The sequence below is a fragment of the Chiloscyllium punctatum genome, chromosome 27 (genome assembly GCF_047496795.1).
Source record: "Chiloscyllium punctatum isolate Juve2018m chromosome 27, sChiPun1.3, whole genome shotgun sequence".
Taxonomy (NCBI): domain Eukaryota; kingdom Metazoa; phylum Chordata; class Chondrichthyes; order Orectolobiformes; family Hemiscylliidae; genus Chiloscyllium; species Chiloscyllium punctatum.
Window position 1 is genome coordinate 69,616,782 of NC_092765.1, and position 12,114 is coordinate 69,628,895.

The 12,114-nt window shown below is 44.9% G+C and overlaps 1 long non-coding RNA gene across 1 annotated transcript in view; it reads left to right on the forward strand.

Annotated features, from left to right (window-relative positions):
* LOC140453314 (uncharacterized) overlaps nucleotides 1–10,571 on the forward strand; it is a 55,735-nt gene extending 45,164 nt beyond the window's left edge. Inside the window, exon 6 of the long non-coding RNA XR_011952348.1 lies at nucleotides 10,530–10,571. This is a non-coding gene — a long non-coding RNA (uncharacterized lncRNA). The remainder of the gene's footprint in view (nucleotides 1–10,529) is intronic.
* The last annotated feature ends 1,543 nt before the right edge of the window (nucleotides 10,572–12,114 follow it).

The window sequence follows — 12,114 nt, forward strand, 5'->3', positions numbered from 1 at the left end:
TGCAACACTGTATCTGTGGCATGTCTTGTGCACCAGTGTCTTCAATAATTTGTAACTCCTATAACAGTTCCTGTCTCTGTAACCTCCTCCCTTCCCGATAGCCCCTGCACATATTTGAAATGTACTGCATTCCAGACTACAATCACTATCACTGTGACTTGCTACAGTGTCTATCACATGCCTTATCTCCTCACCCAATAACTGGAGACAGAGCCATGCAGCATGAAAACGGTTCCTTGGGTCCAACTAGTCCATGCTGACCAGAGTCCCTGAACAAGTCATGTTTCCCTGCACTTGACCCATATCCCTTCAAACCTTCTCCTCTCCATGTACCTGCCCAAATGTCTTTTACATGTTGTTATTGTACTTTTCTCCAGCACTTCCCCTGGGAACCCATTCCATGCCTGCACCATCCTCCGTGTGAAAAATGTTCTCCTCCAATCCCATCTAAGTCTTTCCTCTCCCATCTCATATTTGTGCCCTCGAGAACACAGATCATGACAGTGCAGTACTGGCCTTTCAGCTCTCGATGTTGCGCTGACCTGTGGAACTAATCTGAAGCCCAAGTAGCTAACACTAGTCCATTCTTGTCCATATGCCTATCCAATGACCATTTAAATGCCCTTAAAGTTGGCGAGTCTACCACTGTTGCCGCCAATGCATTCCATGGCCCGGCTATTCTGAGTAAAGAACCTACCTCTGGCATCTGTCCCATATCTATTTATTAATATTAGTATCTACCTCAATTTACTGTCTCCCCTCGCATTAGGCATCGCGATCCAAGACAAAAGGCTCTCACTGTCCAACTCATCTAACTCTCTGTTTATGTTATATGTCTCAATTAATTGGCCTCAAATGTCTTCTCACGAACAGAAACAGATTCAAGTCTCTCAGCATTACTCGTAAGTCCTTCACTCCAGACCCGGTAAAATCTTAGTAAGTCTCCTCTGAACCCTATCCAAATCTTCAACATCCTTCCTGTAATGCGTTAGTCTGAACCATAGTCAAAACTCCAAATGCGGCTGCACCAGAGTTTTGAACAGCTGCAGCATTATCTCATGGTTCTGAAACTCAATCCCTGTACCAATAAAAGCTCACACGCTGAATGCCTTCTTAATAACTCTTTCAACCTGGGTGGCGACTTTCAATGAATCCATGTACATAGACACAGTGATCTCTCTGTTCATCTGCATTACCAATATCTGCTTTACCCACATTCACCTGTTAGGTCACCTTCTCAAATACGTCAATAAGGTTTGTGAGGCATGACCTACCCTTCACAAAACCGTGCTGAATATCCCTCATCAACGTATTCACCTCCAGATGATTGTAAATGCTAGCCTCTTTTACAAGCCTTTCCAACACTTTACCCAGAATCGGAGTAAGGCTCACAGGTCTATAATTACCCAGGGTTGTCTTTACTTCCCTTCTTGGTCAAGGGGTCAACATTTGCTATCCTCCAGCCATCTGGCCCTATTCTTGTACATAATGATGACATAAAGATCAAAGCCAAAGGCTTGGCAATCTCCTTCCTGGCTTACCAGAGAATCCAAGGATCAATCCTATCTAGTGCAAGGCACTTACAAATTTTAACACTTTCCAGAATTGCTAACACCTTCTCCTTTTGCAGTTCAATCCCATCTAGTTATGGACCCCACTACACTGGGGTAAAGACGTTGGCTAATCAACTTTCCTGTACCCTTCATGGTTTTCTAAACCTTGATAAGGTCACCCCTCAGCCACCTCCACCCAATGGGAATGAGAAAGACAATGATATAAATATCCCTGCTCATGTCCCTGGCACTACATTGTCACAATGTTCTGGGATACACTTGTTTAGGACCTAGGGCTTTCTCTCCCTTTCTGTTCTAAGACCTCCAGTGCCACCTCTTCTGTAATAGGGACTCTTTACAAGCCATCACTGTTTCTTTCCTTTGTTTCCTAGTTTTTGTTCACAGTACGTTCTGACATGAAATGCTCATTTTGGCTCTTGCCCATCTCCTGTGGTTCCACACATCGATGGCCTCACTGATCTTTGAGGGGCCCTAGTGTCTCTCCAGTTGCTTTTTTGTACTTTTGTGCTGTAGAAAACTCGTTGCATTCTCCTTTACCTTATCTGCCAAAACTATCTCATCCCCCCCACCCCCATGTTACTTTCCAGCTTATTCAGCCTCTCCGTTTCTGTCACACCGTATCAGTAACATCTTCATCAATCCTTGCAGCATTTACAGTTTCGGAAAATGCTTCCTAAATCAGGATGATCAGCATTCTACGCAGTATTCCAAAGCTGTGCTGACTATCCCTAATCAATCCTTGTCTTTGGAATGCATATAACTCCTGACCTGCAGACTTGCTTCCAACAATGTATGCACCACTGACATCAAGCCAATTGGTGTTGATGTCCGTGGCTTTCCCTCGTAGCCTTTCCTAAGCACTGGCACAACATTAGCCCCCCTCCAGGCTCCCTGGAGACACTGATAACTTCCAGCTATCAGTGATAGAAAAATCTCTTTTTGGGACTCCCCAATTTCTTCCTGAGCTTCTCACAATATCCTGAGATATACTTCATTAGTTCCCAAGGACTTGTCTCCCTTATATGCATTTTAATACCTCTTAGTACCTCCTGTTATCTGGAGTCTTTTGAAGACATCACATTTTTTCCCCCTGACTTCACCAGTCTTCCTCCACAGTAAGTTCAAACATGACATTTTCGTTTAGTATTTCACCCATCTCCTGTGGCTGGCTCCATTAATCTTCAAGGAGCCGTATTCTCCCCCTAGTTAATCTTGTGTTGTTAATATACATGTAGAATCAATTTGGATTTTCCTCAGCCTGATTTGCCAAAGCTTTCTCAGGTCCCCTTTGGGCCCTCGTGATTTCCCTCTTAAATGTATTACTCCACCCGCAATGTTCTTCAATGAATTCCCTTAATCCAGCTGGCTATATGTGACATGTGCCCCCTTTTGTTGACCAGAGCCTCAATACCCCCCCTTATCCAATGTTTCCTACTTGTGTCAGCATTGTCATTCACACTAACAGGAATATGATGGCCCTGACCTTTCATTTTATCTCTCTTTTGAAAGTTTCCCACCTGCCTAACGTCCCTTTACCTGCAAATATCCTCCACAATCAATTGTTAAAAGCTCTTGAAGCAAGGCCAGTTTTGATCTTTAACTTGTGGACCAGGCTTATCCTTTTCCATCGCTATTTTCAAACTAATAGAATCGTGAGAACTTTGCGAAAGTGTTGCCCCACTAATGACTCAGTCCCTTTCCTTTCCTTGTTTCCCAAGGGGAGGTCAGGTTTTCCCCCTTTCTGCAGTCTGACCATTTACATTCTGACTGAGACAGTTTTCTTAAATATGACAAACAAATTCTTCGCACCCAAGCTCTGAACACTCTAGCAGTCCGGGTCTTGGTTTGGAAAGTTAAACTCCCCGACCATTACAATCCTATCATTTTTATAGATCTCTGAGATCTCCCGACATATTTGCTGCTCAAATTCCCGCTGACTACTGCGGGCCTGTAGTACAGTCATATCAAACTGATGACCCATTCTCATTTCTCAGTTGCACCATTATGGCTTCACTGGGCGTTCTCTGGAATCTCCTCTCGAAGTCCTGCTGTAATGTTTTCATTGATCAAAAACTCCACTCCCCCTTCTCTGTCACCTCCTGTTCTCTCCATCCTGTAGAATCTGTACCCTGGAACATTGAGCTCCCAGTCCTGCCCCTCCCTCAGCTGTCTTTCTGTCATACTATGGTACCCCAGTCCCATGTTCCCGTCCATGCACTGAGTTCATCTGCCTTAACTGTTAGGCTTTTTACTTTGGAATAAATGCACTTTAATGAATCAGTTTTCCCTCTATTTAAATTCCTGTCTTGAAATTCTGTCCCAGCCTCAATCTTCAGACTGTAGCCTGAGACCATCTCCCTCACTGTGGACAACACCCTCACCTTCACGTCAGCTGCAAACTTACTAATGATACCTTCTGCTTTCACATCCAACTCATAAATGTATATAATACTGTACAAAATAATGAGAGGAATGCATAGAGTAAATAGCCAGAGACTTTTTTCCCCAGGGCAGGATTGACTGGTACGAGAAGTCATAGTTTGAAGATATTAGGAGGGAGGTATAAAGGAGACATCAGAGGTAGGTTCTTTACGCAGAGAGTTGTGAATGCATGGAATGCGTTGCCAGCGGTGCTGGTGGAAGCGAAGTCATTGGGGACATTTAAGCGACTGCTGGACATGCACATGGATAGCAGTGAGTTGAGGGGCGGCACGGTGGCACAGTGGTTAGCACTGCTGCCTGATAGCGCCAGAGACCTGGGTTCAATTCCCGACTCAGGTGACTGTGTGGAGTTTGCACGTTCTCCCCGTGTCTGTGTGGGTTTCCTCCCACAGTCCAAAGATGTGCAGGTCAGGGTGAATTGGCCATGCTAAATTGCCCGTAGTGTTAGGTAAGGGATAAATGTAGGGGTATGGGTGGGTTGCGCTTTGGCGGGTCGGTGTGGACTTGTTGGGCCGAAGGGCCTGTTTCCACACTGTAATATAATCTAATCTAAGGGTCCGTAGGTTAAGTTACTATATTTTACATTAGGATTAAATCTCAGCACAACTTCGTGGGCCTATGGGCCTGTTCTGTGCCGTACTTTTCGATGTTCTATTTTCTATAATAAACAGCAATGGTTGCTGCACAGATCCCTGTGGTACACCCGCTGGTGAAAGAATTTCAAACACAAAACTTACCCTCCACCGTTGTGGATCCAGGTTGCCAAATTGCCTTGGATCCCATTGGTCTGTTGGACCTGCATTCCAGGAGGGACTTTGTCAAGCTCCTTAATGAACTCCATGTAACCTACATCTTCTGCACTGCCCTCATCAAAATCCTCAATCATAATTTCAAACAAAAATCTCAGCTGAATTTGGGACAGGATCTTTATCAAATTCGTGATGAGTATCCATAATCGATCTCTGCCTTTCCAAATGTTGATTCATTCTGTCAATCAGAATTGTTTCTAATGATTTCCCTCCCCCTGCTGTCAGACTCTCTGCTCTGTAATTACCTGGCCTATCCCTGCTGCCCTTCTTGAATAAAGGAACCACATTAGCGATTCTCCAGTCATTCAGCACTTCACCTGTGGCCAACAAAGTATTAAACATATCCATCAGGGCCCCAGCAATCTCCTTCCTTACCTCCCATAGCAGCCTGGAATACATTTCATTGGGCACTGGGGATTCCTCCAACTTTATGCATGTGAAAAAATGGATCATGTTCGAGAAACTTGCCATCCCAACTGAAATCCCCGGGTACAATGCCTTTCTCCTGTGTGAATACAGATGGGAAGTATTAATTGAAGACCTCACCTACTTCCTCTGGCTCCATGCACAGATTGGTCCTTTAGTTTCCAACTCTTCCCTCAGTAATTTTCCTATCCTTACTATACTGCTAAAATACATTTATTTTTCTGGAGCCCAACTTGCAGTCCCTATACTTTTGAATGGCTTCACTTGTGTTTATTGCAGTGTATTTTCTTTATCAAACTCACAATATCACTTGATTAGTATTTGCTGGACTTGCTGTCTTTGCTATTCCCTCGTCAGGAACACACTGGCCCTGAACTCTCACTGCATCGCTTTAACGTACTCCCACTTTCCAAATATAGACCCAACTGCAGATAGTCCTCCCAATCTCTGTTTGTCAGATCCTCTCTATTGATAGTGATACTGATAGGAGATTCAGTTGTGAGGGGGACAGACAGGAGGTTGTGTGGCTGCAGAAGAGACCCCAGGATGGTGTGCTGCCTCCCTGGTATGAGGGTCAAGGATGTCTCTGAGCAGTTACAGAACATTCTGAAGTGGCAGGATAAATATTCAGAGATTATTGTTCACATTGGTCCACATGACACAGTTAGTCAAAGGGATGGTATCCTGTGAAATACATACAGGGAGTGCGGAAAGAAGTTAAGAAGTATTACCTCAAGGGTTGTGATCTCCAGAATACTCCCAGTGCCACATGCCAATAAGGGTAGAAATAGAAAGATCGGCTAGATGGATACGTGGCTGAGGAGCTGGTGGAGGGGGCAGGGTTTTCAGTTCTTGGATCATTGGGATCTCTTCTGGGGTAGAGGTGACCTGAAAAAGGGGGGCAGGTTAGACTTGAACCAGAGGTGCACCAGTATCCCTGGGGGGAGATTTGTTTGTCTTACCCCAGAGGGTTTAAACTAGTTTGGCAGGGTTTTGGACTCTAAGTAAGAGACGACCCATTGATCAGTCAAGGGAAAAATGCATCAGCCATCGAGAGCATGTTTTCTATCCAGGATATCTCGGGGCACAGTAAAGGGAGGGAAAAGACTTCTGGTTTAAAGGACATTTATTTCGAGTCATGAGACCTGACAGGTAAGGCAGACGAGATCAGAGCATGGATTGGCTCTGGGGACTAGGATATTATAACCATAACAGAAACATCGCTGGGAGAAGGCCAGGACTGGCAACTCAGTGTTCCAGGACACGGAAGCTACAGGCGTGATAGAAGGGCAAGTATGTGAGGAGGGGGAGTTGTCCCTTTTGGTAAGGGAGGACATAACAGTGCTGAGAGAGGATACTCTTTCGGGGTGATCAAATGAGGTCATATGGTTAGAATTTAGAATCAAAAAGGGGTTGGTCAGTCTGCTGGGATTGTGTTCTGGACCCACAAATAGCCAGCGGGTATGAGAGGAGAAAATGTGTAGAGAGATTGCAGGTACATATAGAAATAATAGAATAGTATTGGTTGGAGATTTTACCTTCCCCTAGATTGCCTGGACCACCCGGAGTGTAAAAAGTCCTGTATGGGGTGGAATTTGTCAAATGTGTCCAAGAAAGTTTCCAAGATCAAAATGGAGAGGGCCCCACTCTACTCAGGCAGCTGAAAACGAGACCTCCCCTCAGAAAACGAGTTCAGTCATTTACTGAAGTGTCAGTCGGTGAGCACTTTGGGTCCAATGACCACAACTGTCTTCGTTTTAACATAGTTATGGAAAAAGTTCAGGCAGGTCCACAGAGTAAGGTCTTAATCTGGAGCAGGGCCAATTTTGGGGCTATTTGGCAGATTGAGCAGAGGTCGATTGGGTGAATTAAAAATCACACAACACCAGGTTATAGTCCAACAGATTTAATTCAAAGGACCAGCTTTCGAAATCCAGGTAATCATTCTTAAAGATGAAAACTTCAACTAAATGTGTTTGATATTATATTCCATGACACTGCAATCCTGTTGCTATAAATTCTGGGCATGTTTATTGAGCTCCACAACCACCTGCTGAAGGAGCAGCGCGATGAAACCCAGTGCCTCTAAATAAACCCGCTGGACTGTAAGCTGGGGTTGGGTGGTTTTTAACGTTGTCCACCCAAGTCCAACAGCAGCTCCTCCACATCATGCACCCATCCACTGGGTGAGTCTGTTTGAAGGAAATGGAATGACTGGCAAATGGGAGGATTTTAAAAGTGTGATCTCTGTTAGAGTGACGGGAAAAGCTGGCAGGTTTAGGGATCCCTGGCTGATGGAGGATATTGAGGCTCTGTTCAAGAAAAAGAAGGCGGCACACATTGTCTTCAATGTTTCCGTATCTACGTAACCTCTTCCAGTCCTAAAGACCCGATCACTCGGTGGAGACACAACAACCCTCTCAGGTCCCTGCAGCACTCCCGATCTGTCGAACCCACTGAAAGCCTGTGATTCTCCCGAACCAGTTCGGACAAGACTCACTCTCTGTGTAACATCATCCCATCGCTAACACCCACCTTTTCAATGTAAGCCCCTCCTGTATCTCCATCCATTTACTCATCTCTATAACATTCTCCAGCATTTACGCCCCTACTTGTGTAAATGTCACCCTCCCCTATAACCCTTCCCACTTTGACCATTCAGGAGGAGTTTCCTAATGCTCCCTTATCTGTGAAAATGTCTCCGACCAAAATTACTGCCCTTCTGGAAAATCTGTCAGACTCCACACTCTTCATATCTAAATAATCTGCAAAGTTAAACGTCCTATATCTGTAAACATCTTCAGTCACGAGTACCCTCCATATCTCTGTTTGGTCCTCCAGTTTATACAATCCACTTTATCTCTGTAATCTGCTCCATTCACCGAAAATCCTCCCTGTCTGTGTAAACCGCTCCATCCTACTAACATCCTTCTCTCTGTAAGCTGCTCCATCCCTCCCAACCTCTCCATCTTCATGAACACATGTAGACAGTACAGCTCTCCACATTCCTGTAACATCCTGTGGCTCTATGTGCTCCCGTGAAACCACCTCCAGTCCCCACAACCCTCCCAGTCTGGGCCGTCTTCTCCAGATCAGATCATTGCTGTCTCTGTTACCTCCGACAATCCTAGTAAACCCTTCGTAATGTGTCTATTCATTCAGATCCCATCCTCTCCAGCCTCCTGAAACCTCTTCCTGCCATCGGAACTCTCCCTATTTAAAACAAGGAACAGTACAGCACAGTACAAGCCCTTCAGCCCTCAGTTTTGTGCCAATCTTTTATCCTACTCTAAGATCAATTTATCCTGCAGACCATTGAAAGAACAAAGAAAATCACAGCACAGGAACAGGCTCTTCAGCCCGCTAAGCCTCCGCTGATCCAGATTCTATGTCTAAACCCTTCACCTATTTTGTGAGGATCTGCTCCCTGCCCATTCAGGCATCTGTGTGGATACATCTTAACTGACATTATCATTCCTGCCTGTTCCTCCTCCGCTGGCAAAGTGTTGCAGGCCCCCATCACTCTCTGCGTATGGGGGCCTGCCACGCATATCTGCCCTAAATCTTTCCTCTCTTACTGTGAACTCGTGACCCCTAGTAATTGAGTTTCGCACTCTGGGGAAAAAAGCTTCTTGCTATTCACCTTGTCTATAAATCCCATGATTTTGCAGACCTCAATCAGGTCCCCAATCAAACTTTGTATTTCTAATGAAAATAATCCAAAACTATTCAATCTCTCCAAATTGCTAGCGCCCTCTATGCCAGGCAACATCCTGGTGAACCTCCTCTGCACCCTCTCCAAAGCATGCACATCCTTTTGGTAATGTGGAGACCAGAACTGTACGTAATATTCTAAACCAAACTCCTAAGCAACTGTAACATGACCTGCCAACTCTTGTACTCAATACCCCGTCCAATGAAGGAAAGTATGACTTATGCCACCTTGACCACTTTACTGACCTGCGTTACCACCTTCAAGGAATAATAGACCTGAATACCCAGACATCTCTGTACATCAATTTTCCCCAGGACTTTTCCATTTACTGTGGGTTCACTTTTGAATTGGAACTTCCGACATGCATCACCTTGCGTTTGCCAAGATTGAACTCCATCTGCCGTTTCTCTGCCCGCCTCTCCAATCCATTTATATTCTGTAGTATTCTCTGACAGTCCCGTTCACTGTCTGCTACTCCACTAATCTTAGTGTCATCTGCAAACTAATCAAGGAACCGATACCTTCTTCCAAATCATTGATATGTATCGAAAGCAACAGTGGTCCCAGCACGGATCCCTGTGGAATACCACTGGTCACAGGTCTCCATTTTGAGAAATTAATTTTGCTGTCATTCATGTGCCTATCCAAAATGTATTCAAATGTCCTAATGTATCTGACTCTACCACCAATACTGGCAATACATTCCACTCATCCAACACACTCTGTCTAAAGTACCTCCCTCTGACATCACCCCTCAACCTTCCTCCAATTACCTTACAATTTTGCCTCCAAGATATAGCCATTTTCGCAATTGGAAAAAAAACTCAGGCCACCCACTCTACGTATGCCTCTCATCATCTCATACACCTCTATCAAGTCACTTCTCATCCTTTTTTATTCCAAACAGAAAAGCCCTGGCTCCTCAACCTTTCTTCATAAGTCCTCCCCTCCAGTCCAGGCTGAATCTTGATAAATCTCCTCTGCACCATCTCCAAAGCTTCCACGTTTTTCCTGAAATGAGGCAACCAAAACTAAGCACAATATTCCAATCGTGGTCTAACCACAGGCTGTATCAAGCTGCAGAATAACCTCACAGCTCTTAAACTCAATCCCCTACTAAGGAAAGCTGACACATCATTGGCTTTCTTCACAACCCTAACAACTTGGTTGGCAACTTTGAAGAATCTCTGGACGTTGACCCCAAGAATTTTCTGTTACTCCTCACTGTCAAGAATCCTGGCTTTAACCTTGTAACATTTCTCTGCAGAATCCTTCAATCTTAAACCCTCCAGATTTTGGTATTTTCCTCCAGTCCCCACTACACTCTTAAACTGTGAAACCTCTTCCAGTCCCTACAATCCTCCTTAGCTCTGTATCCTCTGTAAGCATGCGGTGGTAGACGTGTGGTTTAGGCGATGGGTTAGAAATCCATTGGGGCTTGCCCACACAGGTATGAATCCAATAGGGCGGTGGGGTTGATTGGTGCAGGTGTTAGGAGATGTTCTCTAAAGTGCTCTGCGAGGAGATGAGGAAACTGATGCCTTCTCACATCTTGCTTCACAGAACATCTCCACGACACCTGAAAATCAACTCACCGCCCTGTGGTCAAACATTTGAACTCCCCCGCCCACTCTGCCGAGAACTTCGCCACTCCCTCACCACCTGAGGAAGGAAGAGAGAAGAACGTCTTATCTTCTGCCTTGGGACCCTTCAACCCCATGACATCAATGTGGACGTCACCAGTTTCCTCATTTCCCCTCCCCCCTTACCCGAGTTCCAACCATCCAGCTCAGCGCTACCCTCATGACCTGTCCCACCTGTCAATCTTCCTTCCCACCTATCCACTCCACCGTCCTCTCTGACCTAACAATCTTATCCCCATCAACAACCACCTATTGCACTCTCAGTGACCTTTCCCCCAACTCTCCTTCCCATTTATCTCTCCACCCCCGAGGCTCCCAGCCTCATTCCTGAGGAAGGGCTCCAGCCCAAAACATCGACTCTCCTGCTACTCAGATGATGCCTGACTTGTGCTTTTCCAGCAATACACACTCAACTCTGATCTCCAACATTTGTAGACCTCACTGTCTCCTCTTTATCAGATGAGCCAATGGAGTGAAGAGTGTCAGCTGGCGAGAAAGGCACAACAGAAGAACTTTTATTTATAAGGCTCCCTAGCAGCATTTCATTGTTCATCACTGCAATAAACAGGAATTTGTTGCAATTTGTAACAAAGACTCAAGGGAAAACAGTCGAGTGTCAGAGGCTGAGGGGGTGGCCTTATCGAGGTTTATAAAATCATGTGGAGCATGGTTAGAATAAACAGACAAGGTCTTTTTCCTGGGGTAGGGGAGTCCAGAACAGAAGGCATAAGTTCAAGTGAGAGGTGAAAGATTTAAAAGGGACCTAAGGGGCAAATATTTCACGCAGAGGGTGTTGTATGTACAGAATCAACTGCCAGAGGAAGTGGTGGAGGCTAGTATAGTTGCAACATTTAAAAGGCACCTGGATGGCGATATGAATAGGAAGGGTTTAGTGGGATATGGGCGAAATGCCGGTAAATGGGACAAGAATGGTTATGACATCTGGTCGGCGTGGATGAATTGGACTGAGGGGCTTATTTCTCAGCTGTATATCTCTATGACTGTATGACACTAATTGTTTTCCACTGTTCACTTACAACCATATATTTTAGCCGGTTTCCCCTGTTTACCTTGGTCAGTTCTCCACTCGCACTCATGTAATTGGCTTTGTTTCTGATGCTCGGGTGTGTTTTATGGTCACTTGAAAACTTGATAATCTCTTTGAATTCCACCATATTGCAATCTCCTGGAGGATCTCTGTGTTACATCACTCCTTCAGTCAGCTTCATCACTCAACGGTTGATCTGAGATAGTGACATCCCTAGCCATTTGCACAATATGTTACTCAAAGAAACACTGACAAAAACATTCAAACAGGAGCTTGCAGAATATCATTCTTGCCAGTGCGACTGTCCTAGATCATGCAGATATTGAAGTCTCTCAAAATTATCACACCACCTTTGTTACAAATTCCAACAAATTCCTGTTTATTGCAGTGATGAACAACGAAATGCTGCTAGGGAGCCTTAAAAATAAAAGTTCTTCTGTTGTGCTTTTCTCTCGTA